Below are 14,884 nucleotides of genomic sequence, written 5' to 3'. Positions count from 1 at the left end.
TTTATAGACTTGATCAACTTTCATACCTTTGAAAGTTATGGAAGTTGTGAAAGTTATGAAATGGACGTGGTCAAACGAGAAAGTTATGAGACATCGTGGTAAGAGTTGGTGCAGTTGGACAAACCATGATTCTTCACTACATAAGGGTGTATAGAAGTTTGATAAATCTGATAGGTCATAAGTTTGAAGAATTTTTAAGCGGGATAAAGATGAATATGATATGAACGAAACACTTTATATTATTAAGAACGAGGAATTAAACAAGCCTTTTTATTACACGATTCAAAAATAGAAATAGTTTAAGGCATAGCCTTTACATAGATAAGAAATTTGGAAAAATAAATTAGGAAATATTAAGATTGAAGTAGTCTTCATATCTCTTCTTCTCGTCCTTAACCTTCTTCATAAACTTCTCAACTTTCTCATTCTTCGCCTTTTGTTTCTCATGCAGGAATTCGAGATTATCATAAAGATTAGAAACACCATTGTTGATTACATGGTACTTGTGGTCCCTCATAGAAAGTTGATTATTCACGCGGTTTTCCTCCATCTTCAATCTAAAGTCAACATCTTCTCTTAGGTAGGAGAGAGATTGCTTCCCCCATCGGGCATTGTAAGGGTGCAAACCAAAGTCCACATCCGTTATGGGATAAAACAAATGTATGTATATAATCTCTTTCTTTAGCTCAGCATTTTCCTCCATGAGCTTCTTGATGGCTAGGTCCTTTTTCTTCATTTGAGCATCGATCCTTGCAATATGGCGAATTAGGCCATCGGTAGTTCTTCGCAGATTCATGATCTCGTACTTGATATCAACTTCATCGTAGGAAGGAGATCGGGATCTTTTCTTTGACGGACCAGTTTCTTCAAGACATTTCCTCTTGTCTTTATTCCTCGGGGTTGGATAGTATTGAGGAGACCCATGTAACTTTAGAGTAGTATTTGGTCTATAATTTAGTGAGTTTTCATATGCTCCCTTTTACTCTTTACATTTTTGGGCTGAGAATACATGCGCTACTTTTATAACTATTTTTATGAAATGAATACAAATACTAAAACTGATTTTTAGTGAGTTTCATAAGATCCCTTTTACTCTTTACATTTTTGGGCTGAGAATACATGCGCAACTTTTATAACAGTTTTATACGTATCAACTATTAAACTGTGATATGTTGGGCTAAATCTGTAACGTCCTCCCAATAGGGTATGGAAGGAACGTCACTAATATCAAAACATACCAACATATTATAATAAATGAGAAGAATACTAAATGATGAATTTAACTTTAATGAGTACGCAGCGGAAAATGAAATATCGTTACAATGACAGGAATAACAATATCGTAAATGTTCACATGCAGAAGTAATAAATGCGATATCTCTTGATCCTATGTCCAAGTAGCATCACATAAGCAGTAAGTATAAGAGCTTGAATCAAACAGCACCTGAGACAAAACATGCTAAAGTGTCAACCAAAAAGGTTGAGTGAAGTTCATAGGTTTAACAAAAATTTTGTCGTTGTTTTAGACCACAAGATTTAGTTTGTAAAGTTGATCTCCCGCAGGATCAAAAAGTTATGCCAATGCGTGATATTTAGACTAAACGTTCAAGTTTTCCCCATGACAAGTTGTGTCTGTCCTTGTCGGTTTAATTTCATTATTAAGTAATACAATGACTTAGTCAAATGTATCGGGGACGTTACTCCCGATAGGCCTACCCCCAATAATTAAGCATGCCGCAGCAATTAAAAATATCACTGTAGGGACTTAGTCGGACATAGCCGGGTATAGCATAGTTTAACAGTTTGGTACTTGTGTCTAAAGTGTAAAAAGTAAAAACAGCATGTGTCTCACCCCAAGTAAAAGTAAGTAAGTTTGCTAGCAATAAAGAGGGGCTATGAATTCACCTTAGTAAGTAGAGAGAGAGTTATTCCTCGGAATAAAGAGTTGAACGAGTGAGCAGAAAAATCAACCTATTGACATTTAAGAGTAGTTAAGTGTTTTGCCCATGTTTAAGTTTAAGTATGTGTTTAAGTATAGTTTGTTTTACTAAGTTTCTATTCCTAGTAAGTTACTATTTTTATAAAGTTTCCATTTTTAGAAAGTTTCTTATTTTACTAAGTTTCTATGACTAGAGAGTTTCTACTTTTATCAGTGTTTTCCATTTTAGGATACTTGTCGTATTAGATAAGCTTCCAATCACCCCTTTCCATTCGAAGGGCTAATTTAGATCTAGGGGCTTGAGCCATAGGACCCTTTAAATCGGAAATCCAAACCCTCTGCCTAGAATCTCATAGAAACCATTCGTCAAGAAAGTTCGAAGATCTATACATCTCTAATACATATCCCAAAATGTTTTTATGTTACAATATAAGTAGTAGGTTATAGGTGCTAGTAATAGTAATAGTGTATACATGTTATTTATTTTATTTTTAATTGCATATAATTTATAACATTATTTACATGTTTCGGTAAAAATAATAACCGAAGTAAAAAGTAAAAAGTAAAAAGTAAAAAAAATAAAAAGTAAGAAAAGAATACTTACTAGTACTAATTCTTCAAAGAGAGAATGAGAGAAATTTTGGTGTGAGTTTGAATGAGAAATGAGGGGTATTTATACTTGAAAAAATTAGGTAAAAAGAATAAAATAATTAAAATAAAAAGAAATATTTTAATTCTTAATGGGATTTTAAAATTAAAAAATATTAAATGTTAGGTCATGGGATAATGCACAAAATAAAATAATAAAAGTAGTTTTTCCATTACAATTTTTAATTAAAAAGTAATTTATTTATTTATTTATTTTTTTCATTTATTTTAAAGATTTTTTTATATAAATAAACAAATTGATTTAATGCTTTTCCAAGAATATTTGTCAATAATATTTTATTTTTTATTTTTTATTTTTATTTTTGTTTTATTTAATTAATAAATACAAATTTTGCATAAAAATAATAAATAATTCGGTATTTTGTATTTTTAATAATAATTATGATTTTAATTATTAAACTATAGTTTTAGTAAGTTTGTAAACATTATTACATTTATATATAATTGGATTTATTATATAGTTAAATATATAATACATTAACTAAATAATAAAAGTGATACAAAGTTTATATACTTAGTTAAATTATGCCAAATTATATAAATTAATAATATATTATTTATTTAAGCGTACATTGTTGACTAAAAATTACTATTCGGTCAATATTTAATTGTATATAACAACCATTAATACATATAGTCAAACATATAACCCTAGGGTTAATTCAGTAATTTAGAAGTCGAAAAATGAGGGTTGTTACAGTACCTCCCCGTTAATAAAAACTTCGTCCCGAAGTTTTAGGTGGACTTCTCGGATGCATCAGCAGTTGAGAAGAGATGGGGATATTTCTGTTTCATTTGGTCTTCACGTTCCCAGGTATGTTCGGGGCCTTGCGTGTTTTCCAAAGGATAGAATATTGTTTTGTTTCAAGCGTTTAAGTCATACAAACCATAATCTCTATAGGTTCTTTTACGAAGTGCATTTTATCATTAATGCAGAGATCATTCAAAATGATGATGTTATGCAAGTCATTTCAGTAAATTGGATACATGAAATGTGTTATGAATAATATTGAGCTCATTTAAAACCTTGAGCGTTTATGCTGCAATATTAGGCAGATAAAACAGAGAGGAGTACATGAAAATCATAGTCATGAAATTTGATAGAGATCATCATTCTTTATAACAAGAATGATGAATTAGAGTTTTATTGACATTAAATAATATGGATAAAGTAATTCGATTATAGAAAGAGTATAAACGAAGCTATCGTAAAAGAGTAAATGAGAAAATTAAATGTTCGCCTTAACTTTTGACGTAGTTACGATTGATTTCCGGATTTCAAGGAATTAAAGAAATCTTCGAAATCTTTATAAGATTTGATTTTCCGGTAATTACGGAAATTAGGATTTTCTTTAATTAAATGCGGTGAATTGCCTCGATTGCTGTGTCTGGAATTTTTGCTATAAATTAGCTTCTTCCGTTTCATTATCTTCACCACTTATATACTTTCTTTCTCAATTCATTCTTCCAAAAGTTTTGTTAATATGCTCAATCTAGTTCTTGTCTTTGACATTATATTGGTTATCGCCACAATCATCCTTCTTTTCCAACTCCCACTAGAGGAGTCTGTTTACTTCTACCATGCTCTAGGATTTATTGTGTTTTTAGTTCTCCCGTGTCTTTATATTACTATACGCATTGATATACACGGTTTGTAATTTCAGTGTTGTTATCGGGATTTATATTTTCCCTTATATGTCGAAGCTTCATGCTTTTGTAAAGTAAGTAACGGTCCATAATTCGTAGGTATGAAGTTTCGAATGATCATGATATTCAAAGCAGAAGGAAAGGTAATAGCACGATTTGATTTGTCATATTACCAGAATATCCGAAAAAGACCGAATTATCAAGAAAAATATTTTCTTGATATGTTTAGAGTTTAAATAGATAAGAGTCGTGTAATATGGCAAATGATGATTATAAAGTCTATGAATCATCATCTTCCATTAAAAATTTAGCATGACTTACTGTAATATAATCACGTTGGCCTGACGTCATTATATTATACTAACTCATGCTTCAATTCCCAACACTACTTCAAATGATACATAATTTAAACTTGAACTTTACAGAATATAGAAACTAAAACAGTTTCCTTTATGATGTGATAAAGATATCGCAAAGAGATAATTAATTGCTGACAAGAATCGTTATAAAGATATCTTCAGAAATATAGAGGATATTTATAACGAAAGATACAGTGATATCTCATAATTTTTTAGTTCCAATGATGAGGAAAATTCTTTTGTTTCCTCTGTATTTAATGCTACCATATCTGAATAATTGGTTATCAATCCAAGATGGTTTCAAGAAATTTTATTTTTTAGATGATTAAACGCTGATTGTAATCGTCAACGGATCTAATGGTTAACGAATAGGCGTTGTTGATGATAATTTCGGTGGTTTGATGTGATAATTCATCATAGAATACGAATGAATATAATTCATGAATGTAGTGATCTTTAGGAAGATAACACCTGCTAAAGCTTTACTTGAATTCTGGTATGTTAATTTCAGAATGTGTAATTAAATTTGTATGAAAATGATTGTGTATCACAGTGAAGGCAGTGAGTATAATTAATGATTTATGAATCGAAATTGAAGAATGTACAGTGTATTTATGTGAGATGTAAATATTTCTCGGGTATTACCTACCAGTTAAAATATTTTTACAATTAACAGTTTTACAATCTTTATGAAGATATACGTTCATATATGTATTCTTCAGATATAATCATGGATTTAATGAGTTATTATATATTAAACTCATTTGATTTGCGGTTTGGAACGAGAGTAAATAATCTCCAAAATCTTAGAGATTCCATAATTGTTGCGAAATATTTCGCTAATGAAGTTATGAATCAATACATTCATCGTTATACTTGATTTATTATGAAATGGAGTTTATTGTGCTGAATCAGTGATTAACAATTGTTAAGTCATTAGCGAAGGGTGTACATCATAGCATATTAGTGATATGAATTAACCAAGTAGTACATACTAGTTGAGATTCTCACGTAATTGCTTAGTACGACAAGATTTATTATTGTTCCAAATCATATATATAAGGTATACATATATAATTCTTCACGAAGAATGAGTCAATACATCTTAACTCTTTATTGCTAATATTCCTTGGTATCTATGGGGCGTATCATGTTGATGTTTTAGGTACTGAGTGTGTTGTTGAGGCGGGGGATGCGAATGTTGTTGTTGATGAAGCTGATGCTGTTAATGGTGATGTTGATGGTACTGATGGTACTGGTGGTGATGATGGTTATGCTGCTGGTGCTGCTTCTGGTGTTCGTAGGTTTCGCACCAGATTTTCCAGAGCCACTACTCGAGCGCGAAGCTCGTTGACTTCTTCTATTATTCCGGGATGATTGGTGGTTGGAACAAGGGGGTGAATAAGATCTATAATCTTCGATATTATATATTAGAGGGAAACCCTGGAAAGAAGAGAGAAAATGGTGTTTCGGACTGGTTCGCCGGTAAGCGCTTCAGGTTCTTCGCCAAGAGGTGAATTCGGTTGGTGGAAGGGATCACCTTCTTCTTGTCTCCATTGATTGAGTCGGCTACGAACCCATCCCCAATTCATCCAGAATAGATGATGGCTGATTGGTTCATTTGTTCCGGTTACGCTGCCGTGGGAGCTTGAAGAGTTTGAGAAATTCATATTATATGTTTGGAATAGGGTTTGATATGAAATGGGTATTGAATACCGAATGATATATTCGTCTCCTTGAATACGTATTTATACCAAAAAGATTTCCGTAATTTACGGAGGAAATTTAGGATAAGTGGTAGACAAAGTTTATAGACATGATAATATATGATAAGATATGATGTGTCATCCATTTATGTAATAATGGTGGTATGACGTGTTGAGATTTGTAACCAGATATTGATTAAAGAATTTCAATTCGTATACTGTGATAACCCAATAATATTTTCCGGTTCGCAAACCGATGCATAAAGGCATAAGATACGTGAGTGTTTGAAGTAGTAGCAGGAGCTTGTGGACGAACCGTTATCTTCAATAACATATAGAAGTTTGATAAACTTGATAGGTCATAAGTTTGAAAAAAAATTAAGTGGAATAAAGATGAATATGATATAAACGAAACATTTTATTTTATTAAGAACAACGCTTTAAACAAGCCTTCTTATTACACGATTCGGGGATAGAAATAGTTTAAGGCCAAGCCTTTGCATAGATAGAAAATAACTAGGAAATATTAAGATTGAAGTAGTCTTCATATTTCTTCTTCTCGTCCTCAACCTCCTTCATAAACTTCTCAAACTTGTCATTCTTCTCCTTTTGTTCCTCATAAAGATACTCGATGTTATCATAAAGATTGGAAACATCATTGTTGATTACATGGTACTTGTGGTCCCTCATAGAAAGTTGATTATTCACGCAGTTTTCCTCCATCTTCAATCTAAAGTCAACATCTTCTCTTAGGTAGGAGAGATATTGCTTCCCCCATCGGGCATTTCTTGTAAGGGTGCAAACAAAAGTCCACATCGGTCATGGGATAAAACAAATGTATGTATATAATCTCTTTCTTTAGCTCAGCATTTTCTTCCATGAGCTTCTTGATCGCTAGGTCTTTTTCCTTCATTTGAGCATCGATCCTTGCAATATGGCGAATAAGGTCATCGGTAGTTTTTCGCAGATTCATGAGCTCGTACTTGGCATCAACTTCATCGTAGGAAGGAGATCGGGATCTTTTCTTTCACGGCCCAGTTTCTTCAAGACATTTCCTCTTGTCTTTATTCCTTGGGGTTGGATAGTATTCAGGAGACCCATGTAAATTTAGAGTAGTATTTGGGCTATAATTTGGTGAGGGAGGACCACCAAATATAGAGATTATGGTTTGTATGACTTAAACGCTTGAAACAAAACAATATTCTATCCTTTGGAAAACACGTAAGGCCCCGAACATACCTGGGAACGTGAAGACCAAATGAAACAGAAATATCCCCATCTCTTCTCAACCGCTGATGCATCCGAGAAGTCTACCTAAAACTTCGGGACGAAGTTTTTATTAACGGGGAGGTACTGTAACAACCCTCACTTTTCGACTTCTAAATTACTGAATTAACCCTAGGGTTATATGTCTGACTATATGTATTAAGGTTTGTTATATACAATTAAATATTGACCGAATAGTAATTTTTAGTCAACAATGTACGCTTAAATAAATAATATATTATTAATTTATATAATTTGACATAATTTAACTAAGTATATAAACTTTGTATCACTTTTATTATTTAGTTAATGTATTATATATTTAACTATATAATAAATCCAATTATATATAAATGTAATAATATTTACAAACTTACTAAAACTATAGTTTAATAATTAAAATCATAATTATTATTAAAAATACAAAATACCGAATTATTTATTATTTTTATGCAAAATTTGTATTTATTAATTAAATAAAACAAAAATAAAAAAAAATAAATATTATTGACAAATATTCTTGGAAAAACATTAAATAAATTTATTTATTTACATAAAAAAAATCCTTAAAATAAATAAAAAATAAATAAATAAATTACTTTTTAATTAAAAATTTTAATGGAAAAACTACTTTTATTATTTTATTTTGTGCACTATCCCATGACCTAACATTTAATACTTTTTAATTTTAAAATCCCATTAAGAATTAAACATTTCTTTTTCTTTTAATTATTTTATTCTTTTTACCTAATTTTTTCAAGTATAAATACCCCTCATTTCTCATTCAAACTCACACCAAAATTTTTCTCATGCTCTCTTTGAAGAATTACTACTAGTAAGTATTCTTTTCTTACTTTTTATTTTTTTTACTTTTCACTTTTTACTTTTTACTTTTTACTTTTTACTTTTTACTTTTTACTTCGGTTATTATTTTTACCGAAATATGTAAATAATGTTATAAATTATATGCAATTAAAAATAAAATAAATAACATGTATACACTATTACTATTACTAGCACCTATAACCTACTACTTATATTGTAACATAAAAACATTTTGAGATATGTATTAGAGATGTATAGATCTTCGAACTTTCTTGACGAATGGTTTCTATGAGATTCTAGGCAGAGGGTTTGGATTTCCGATTTAAAGGGTCCTATGGCTCAAGCCCCTAGATCTAAATTAGCCATTCGAAGGGAAAGGGGTGATTGGAAGCTTATCTAATACGACAAGTATCCTAAAATGGAAAACACTGATAAAAGTAGAAACTCTCTAGTCATAGAAACTTAGTAAAATAAGAAACTTTCTAAAAATGGAAACTTTATAAAAATAGTAACTTACTAGGAATAGAAACTTAGTAAAACAAACTATACTTAAACACATACTTAAACTTAAACATGGGCAAAACACTTAACTACTCTTAAATGTCAATAGGTTGACTTTCCTACTCACTCGTTCAACTCTTTATTTCGAGGAATAACACTCTCTCTACTTACTAAGGTGAATTCATAGCCCCTCTTTAATTGCTAGCAAACTTACTTACTTTTACTTGGGGTGAGACACATGCTGTTTTTACTTTTTACACTTTAGACACAAGTACCAAACTGTTAAACTATGCTATACCCGGCTATGTCCGACTAAGTCCCTACAACCAATCTGTAACGTCCTCCCAATAGGGTCTGGAAGGAACGTCACTAATATCAAAACATACCAACATATTATAATAAACGAGAACAATACTAAATGATGAATTTAACTTTAATGAGTACGCAGCGGAAAATGAAATGTCGTTACAATGACAGGAATAACAATAACGTAAATGTTCACATGCAGAAGTAATAAATGAGATATCTCTTGATCCTATGTCCAAGTAGCATCACATAAGCAGTAAGTATAAGAGCTTGAATCAAACAGCACCTGAGACAAAACATGCTAAAGTGTCAACCAAAAAGGTTGAGTGAAGTTCATAGGTTTAACAAAAAGTTTGTCGTTGTTTTAGACCACAAGATTTAGTTTGTAAGGTTGATCTCCCGCAGGATCAAAAAGTTATGCCAATGCGTGATATTTAGACTAAACGTTCAAGTTTGCCCCATGACAAGTTGTGTCTGTCCTTGTCGGTTTAATTTCATTATTAAGTAATACAATGACTTGGTCAAATGTATCGGGGACGTTACTCCCGATAGGCCTACCCCCAATAATTAAGCATGCCGCAGCAATTAAAAATATCACTGTAGGGACTTAGTCGGACATAGCCGAGAATAACATAGTTTAATAGTTGGTACTGATATTTAGACTAAACTTTCAAGTTTACCCTGTACAAGTTATCGTTTATACTTGTCGGTTGGGGACTTGCTGGTCATAGCCCAATATATCACAGTTTAATATTTGATACGTGTAAAACAGTTATAAAAGTTGTGCATATATTCTCAGCTCAAAAATATAGATAAAAAAGGGAGCAGATGAACTCACTAAAAATCAGTTTTAGTATTTGTATTCATTTCATAAAAACAGTTATAAAAGTAGCGCATGTATTCTAAGCCCAAAAATGTAAAGAGTAAAAGGGAGCATATGAAAACTCACTCCAAGTAAAGTAAGTAAGTTTGCTAGCAATAAAGAGGGGCTATGAATTCACCTTAGTAAGTAGAGAGAGAGTTATTCCTCGGAATAAAGAGTTGAACGAGTGAGCAGGAAAGTCAACCTATTGACATTTAAGAGTAGTTAAGTGTTTTGCCCATGTTTAAGTTTAAGTATGTGTTTAAGTATAGTTTGTTTTACTAAGTTTCTATTCCTAGCAAGTTACTATTTTTATAAAGTTTCCATTTTTAGAAAGTTTCTTATTTTACTAAGTTTATATGACTAGAGAGTTTCTACTTTTATCAGTGTTTTCCATTTTAGGATACTTGCCGTATTAGATAAGCTTCCAATCACCCCTTTCCCTTCGAATGGCTAATTTAGATCTAGGGGCTTGAGCCATAGGACCCTTTAAATCGGAAATCCAAACTCTCTGCCTAGAATCTCATAGAAACCATGCGTCAAGAAAGTTCGAAGATCTATACATCTCTAATACATATCCCAAAATGTTTTTATGTTACAATATAAGTAGTAGGTTATAGGTGCTAGTAATAGTAATAGTGTATACTTGTTATTTATTTTATTTTTAATTGCATATAATTTTTAACATTATTTACATGTTTCGGTAAAAATAATAACTGAAATAAAAATAAAAAGTAAAAAGTAAAAAGTAAAAAAGTAAAAAGTAAAAAGTAAAAAAAAATAAAAAGTAAGAAAAGAATACTTACTAGTAGTAATTCTTCAAAGAGAGAATGAGAGAAATTTTGGTGTGAGTTTGAATGAGAAATGAGGGGTATTTATACTTGAAAAAATTAGGTAAAAAGAATAAAATAATTAAAAGAAAAAGAAATATTTTAATTCTTAATGGGATGTTAAAATTAAAAAGTATTAAATGTTAGGTCATGGGATAATGCATAAAATAAAATAATAAAAGTAGTTTTTCCATTACAATTTTTAATTAAAAAGTAATTTATTTATTTATTTTTTTTTCATTTATTTTAAGGATTTTTTTTATATAAATAAACAAATTGATTTAATGCTTTTCTAAGAATATTTGTCAATAATATTTTATTTTATTTTATTTTATTTTTTTATCTAATAAATAAATACAAATTTTGCATAAAAATAATAAATAATTCGGTATTTTGTATTTTTAATAATAATTATGATTTTAATTATTAAACTATAGTTTTAGTAAGTTTGTAAATATTATTACATTTATATATAATTGGATTTATTATATAGTTAAATATATAATACATTAACTAAATAATAAAAGAGATACAAAGTTTATATACTTAGTTAAATTATGCCAAATTATATAAATTAATAATATATTATTTATTTAAGCGTACATTGTTGACTAAAAATTACTATTCGGTCAATATTTAATTGTATATAACAACCCTTAATACATATAGTCAGATATATAACCCTAGGGTTAATTCAGTAACTTAGAAGTCGAAAAGTGAGGGTTGTTACAGTACCTCCCCGTTAATAAAAACTTCGTCCTGAAGTTTTAGGTAGACTTCTCGGATGCATCAGCGGTTGAGAAGAGATGGGGATATTTCTGTTTCATTTGGTCTTCACGTTCCCAGGTATGTTCGGGGCCTTGCGTGTTTTACAAAGGATAGAATATTGTTTTGTTTCAAGCGTTTAAGTCATACAAACCATGATCTCTATAGGTTCTTCTACGAAGTGCATTTTATCATTAATGCAGAGATCATTCAAAATGATGATGTTATGCAAGTCATTTCAGTAAATTGGATACATAAAATGTGTTATGAATAATATTGAGCTCATTTAAAACCTTGAGCGTTTATGCTGCAATATTAGGCAGACAAAACAGAGAGGAGTTCATGAAAATCATAGTCATGAAATTTGATAGAGATCGTCATTCTTTATAACAAGAATGATGAATTAGAGTTTTATCGACATTAAATAATATGGATAAAGTAATTCGATTATAGAAAGAGTATAAACGAAGCTATCGTAAAAGAGTAAATGAGAAAATTAAATGTTCGCCTTAACTTTTGACGTAGTTACGATTGATTTCCGGATTTCAAGGAATTAAAGAAATCTTCGAAATCTTTATAAGATTTGATTTTCCGGTAATTATGGAAATTAGGATTTTCTTTAATTAAATGCGGTGAATTGCCTCGATTGCTGTGTCTGGAATTTTTTCTATAAATTAGCTTCTTCCGTTTCATTATCTTCACCACTTATATACTTTATTTCTCAATTCATACTTCCAAAAGTTTTGTTAATATGCTCAATCTAGTTCTTGTCTTTGACATTTTATTGGTTATCGTCACAATCATCCTTCTTTTCCAACTCCCACCAGAGGAGTCTGTTTACTTCTACTATGCTCTAGGATTTATTGTGTTTTTAGTTCTCCCGTGTCTTTATATTGCTATACGCATTGATATACACGGTTTGTAATTTCAGTGTTGTTATCGGGATTTATATTTTCCCTTATATGTCGAAGCTTCATGCTTTTGTAAAGCAAGTAACGGTCCAGAATTCGTAGGTATGAAGTTTCAAATGATCATGATATTCGAAGCAGAAGGAAAGGTAATAGCACGATTTGATTTGTCATATTACCAGAATATCCGGAAAAGACCGAATTATCAAGAAAAATATTTTATTGATATGTTTAGAGTTTAAATAGATAAGAGTCATGTAACATGGAAAATGATGATTATAAAGTCTATGAATCATCATCTTCCATTAAAAATTTAGCATGACTTACTGTAATATAATCACGTTGGCCTGACGTCATTATATTATACTAACTCATGCTTCAATTCCCAACACTACTTCAAATCATACATAATTTAAACTTGAACTTTACAGAATATAGAAACTAAAACAGTTTCCTTTATAATGTGATAAAGATATCGCAAAGAGATAATTAATTGCTGACAAGAATCGTTATAAAGATATCTTCAGAAATATAGAGGATATTTATAATGAAAGATACAGTGATATCTCATAATTTCTTAGTTCCAATGACGAGGAAAATTCTTTTGTTTCCTCTGCATTTAATGCTACCATATCTGAATCATTGGTTATCAATCCGAGATGGTTTCAAGAAATTTTATTTTTTAGATGATTAAACGCTGATTGTAATCGTCAACGGATCTAATGGTTAACGAATAGGCGTTGTTGATGACAATTTCGGTGGTTTGATGTGATAATTCATCATAGAATACGAATGAATATAATTCATGAATGTAGTGATCTTTAGGAAGATAACACATGCTAAAGCTTTACTTTAATTCTGGAATGTTAATTTCAGAATGTGTAATTAAATTTGTATGAAAATGATTGTGTATCACAGTGAAGGCAGTGAGTATAATTAATGATTTATGAATCGAAATTGAAGAATGTACAGTGTATTTATGTGAGATGTAAATATTTCTCGGGTATTACCTACCCGTTAAAATATTTTCACAATTAACAGTTTTTACAATCTTTATGAAGATATACGTTCATATATGTATTCTTCAGATATAATCATGGATTTAATGAGTTATTATATATTAAACTCATTTGATTTGCGGTTTGGAACGAGAGTAAATAATCTCCAAAATCTTAGAGATTTCATAATTGTTGCAAAATATTTCGCTAATGAAGTTATGAATCAATACATTCATCGTTATACTTGATTTATTATGAAATAGAGTTTATTGTGCTGAAGCAGTGATTAACAATTGTTAAGTCATTAGCGAAGGGTGTACATCATAGCATATTAGTGATATGAATTAACCAAGTAGTACATACTAGTTGAGATTCTCACGTAATTGCTTAGTACGACAAGATTTATTATTGTTCCAAATCATATATATATAAGGTATACATATATAATTCTTCACGAAGAATGAGTCAATACATCTTAACTCTTTATTGCTAATATTCCTTGGTATCTATGAGGCGTATCATGTTGATGTTTGAGGTACTGAGTGTGTTATTGAGGCGGGGGATGCGAATGTTGTTGTTGATGAAGATGATGCTGTTAGTGGTGATGTTGATGGTACTGATGGTACTGGTGGTGATGCTGGTTATGCTGCTGGTGCTGCTGCTGGTGTTCGTAGGTTTCGCACCAGATTTTCCAGAGCCACTACTCGAGCACGAAGCTCGTTGACTTCTTCTATTATTTCGGGATGATTGGTGGTTGGAACAAAGGGGTGAATAAGATCTAGAATCTTCGATATTATATATTCGTGACGAAAATATTATTGGGTTATCACAGTATACGAATTGAAATTCTTTAATCAATATCTGGTTACAAATCTCAACACGTCATACCACCATTATTACATAAATGGATGACACATCATATCTTATCATATATTATCATGTCTATAAACTTTGTCTACCACTTATCCTAAATTTCCTCCATAAATTATAGAAATCTTTTTGCTATAAATACGTATTCAAGGAGACGAATATATCATTTGGTATTCAATACCCATTTCATATCAAACCCTATTCCAAACATATAATATGAATTTCTTAAACTCTTCAAGCTCCCACGGCAGCGTAACCGGAACAAACGAACCAATCAGCCATCATCTATTCTGGATGAAATGGGGATGGGTTCGTAGCTAACTCAATCAATGGAGACAAGAAGAAGGTGATCCCTTCCACCAACCGAATTCACCTCTTGGCGAAGAACCTGAAGCGCTTACCGGCGAACCAGTCCGAAACACCATTTTCTCTC

Source organism: Rutidosis leptorrhynchoides, chromosome 11, assembly GCF_046630445.1.
Source record: "Rutidosis leptorrhynchoides isolate AG116_Rl617_1_P2 chromosome 11, CSIRO_AGI_Rlap_v1, whole genome shotgun sequence".
NCBI classification, from domain to species: domain Eukaryota; kingdom Viridiplantae; phylum Streptophyta; class Magnoliopsida; order Asterales; family Asteraceae; genus Rutidosis; species Rutidosis leptorrhynchoides.
The sequence above is the reverse complement of the archived record's forward strand: the minus strand, read 5'-3'. Positions refer to the sequence as shown.